The sequence below is a fragment of the Enhydra lutris genome, unplaced genomic scaffold (assembly GCF_002288905.1).
Source record: "Enhydra lutris kenyoni isolate GAN:26980312 unplaced genomic scaffold, ASM228890v2 scaffoldscaffold3, whole genome shotgun sequence".
NCBI classification, from domain to species: Eukaryota; Metazoa; Chordata; class Mammalia; order Carnivora; family Mustelidae; genus Enhydra; species Enhydra lutris.
The window spans coordinates 47,668,842-47,672,098 of NW_019154087.1; positions in this window are offsets into that span (position 1 = coordinate 47,668,842).

Consider the following 3,257-nt stretch of genomic DNA (forward strand, 5'->3'; position numbering starts at 1 on the left):
TGTTAGGGGCATAGATATTTAAAATTGTTAGATCTTCTTGTTGGACAGACCCTTTGAGTATGATATAGTGTCTTTCCCCATCTCTTATTATAGTCTTTGGCTTAAAATCTAATTGATCTAAGGATGTCCACCCCAGCTTTCTTTTGATGTCCATTAGCATGGTAAGTTGTTTTCCACCCCCTCACTTTAAATCTGCAGGTGTCTTTGGCTATAAAATGAGTTTCTTGTAGACATCATATCATCATATCAATGGATCTTTTTTTTTATGCATTCTGATACCCTGTGTCTTTTGATTAGAGCATTTATCCCATTTACATTCAGGGTAACTGCTGAAAGACATAAATTTAGTGCCATTGTATTGCCCGTAAGGGGACTGTTACTGTATACTGCTTCTGTTCCTTTCTGGTCTATTACTTTTAGGTTCTCTCTTTGCTTAGAGGACCCCTTTCAATATATCCTGTAGGGCTGGTTTGGTGTTTGTAAATTCTTTAATTTTTGTTTGTCCTGGAAGATTTTTATCTCTCCTTCTATTTTCAATGGTAGCCTAGGTAGATATGATATTCTTGGCTGCATGTTTTTCTCATTTAGTGCTCTGAATATATCATGCCAGTTCTTTCTGGCCTGCCAGGTCTCTGTGGATAAGTCTGCTGTCAATCTAATATTTCTACCATTGTATGTTACACACGTCTTGTCCTGAGCTACTTTCAGGATTTTTTCCTTATCACTAAAATTTGTAAGTTTTACTCTTAGAGGACGGGGTGTGTACCTATATATATATATATTTTTTTTATTTTGAGCGGGGTTCTCTGTGCCTCCTGGTATTGATGCTTGTTCCCTTTGCCATATTAGAGAAATTCTCTATTATAATTTGGTCCAATATACCTTCTGCCTCCCTCTCTTTTTCTTCTTCTTCTGGGAGCCTAAATATTCTAATATTGTTTCATCTTAAGGCATCACTTATCTCTCAAATTCTCCCCTCATGGTCCAGTAGCTCTTTGTTTTTCTTTTGCTCATCTTCCTTATTCTCCATCATTTGGTCTTTTAATATCACTAATTCTCTCTTCTGCCTCATTTATCCTAGCAGCAGGAGCCTCTATTTTTATCCAGAAAAGGATTTAAATTTCCAGAAAGGGATTCTTTAATATCAACCATGCCTTTTTCGAGCCCAGCTAGCACCTTGATAATTTTCATCCTGTACTCTAGTTTTGACATATTACCAATGTCTGTATTCATTAGGTCCCTAGGCATTGGTACTGCCCCTTGGTTTTTTTTGTTTGTTTGTTTTGTTTTTTATTTTTGTTTTTGTTTTTTTTTTTGTGGTGAGTTTTTCCGCCTTGTCATTTTACTCAGATAAGAATATATAAATGAGCAGTAAAATACTAAAAGGGTGGCAAAGACCCCAGAAAAATATATGCTAACCAAATCAGAAGAGATCTGAAAACTGGGGGAAAAGATGGGGGGAAAATAAAAGAAATAAAAAATAAATTTATAAGGGTGCTTGGGTGGCTCAGTGGGTTAAGCCTCTGCCTTTGGCTCAGGTCATGATCTCAGAGTCCTAGGATCAAGCCCACATGGGGCTCTCTGCTCAGCAGGCAACCTGCTTCCCCCCTCTCTCTGCCTGCCTACTTGTGATCTCTCTCTTTCTGCCAAATAAATAAATTAAAAAAAAATACAGCTTCTAACTTGGAAAACCTTCCTTAGACTTTGCATTCAAATTGTTAAAAAAGAAATAAATAAATTTATATATATATTAGACTGGTGAGTAGAACAGAGCCATTCACTAGATGATTTTGGGTGTATTTTGGTCTCTTAGAAGAAACTACCTCCCAAAATTTTAAAGAAAGAAAAATTTATATATATACAAGAATAAGGGTAAACATGATTAAGGGATGGCATATGACTGTAAAGATGAAAATTTAAAAAAATTCTAAAAAAGGAATTGATAAGATAAGTTCATTGGAAAAAGGATAAAAAAAAAAAGAGGAGAGAATGTGATCAGGCTGGAGCTAGATTTAGGGTATATTTTGAACTATTAGAAGAAATTATATCCCAAAATTTGAATGATAAAATTTATATGTATACAAAAAATAAGGTTAAATACAATGAAGGGATAAAATATGAGTATAACAATGAAAACTTAAAAAGATTTTTTTTAAATGTATTGATAAGATAAAATATTTTAAAAAAACATTAAAGGAGGAAAGAGGAAAAGTTAAAAAAATAGAATAAGAAAAAAATAAAATTAAAAATTTTTAACTTTGCTAGAGTAAAAGATCATGGGAAAAAAGCCATGAATGCTACGTGTTGCTTTCCCCTAGCTCTGGAATTCTGCACTTCTCATTGATCGTGGACTCAGTCTGGGCTGGATGTTCTTGCTGATCTTCTGGGGGAGGGACATGTTGCAATGATTCTCAAATGTCTTTGCTGAGGCCCAATTGCACCTTGCCAGGGGCCAGGCTAAATAATCTGCTCAGGTTCACTCTCCATGGCTTTTGTTCCTGAATGCTTTCCGTAGAGCATTGGAGGATGGGAATGGAAATGACGGCCTCCCAATCTCTGGCCTGGAGGAGCCAAGAACTCAGGGCCCCACTCCTCAGTGCACCCTCAGAGAAAAGCAGTCAGTCTCTCCCATCTCCCTAGTCTCCAGTGCACTCCATGTTCAACTGGCCTGTGACCAAGCATTTTTATCTCTGGTGCATGACACCGTTTGGAGTCTCCAAACCCAGCAGATTCCTGCCATGTGCTCCCATGCTGATCCTCCTAGAGGAGGAAGGAGTGGGGTTTCTCTGGATCTGCCACTTGTGGGGGCCCTGCTTGAAGAGCAGTGGTCTGACTATGCCTTGGATCATGGTTTAAGGTAACTCCAAGCTGAAAGCTCACTCCTCAGCTCAGTCCCTGTAGCTGGCTTCTCCTCTCTGATACCTGGCAGCTCTGCCACACTGAGACACCCTTGGTCTTTCTGTGACCCTGTGGGTCCTGAGTCCACACTGTCCCCTTGAGGGCTCCACCACCGCTTAGCCTCTGGAGTGATGTCCCTCAGTGGAGCAGACTTCTGAAAGTTCTGATTTTGTGCTCCGCTGCTCCACCGCTTGCAGGAAGCTGGCCCCTCCCCTCCTCAGTCTATCTTCACGTCACTTCAGATTCACTTCTTTGCACGTCCTACCTTCCAGAAAGTGGTCGATTTTCTGTTCCTAGAATTGCTGCTCTTCTTCTCTTCGATCTCCTGTTGAGTTTGTAGGTGTTCAGAATAGTTTGAT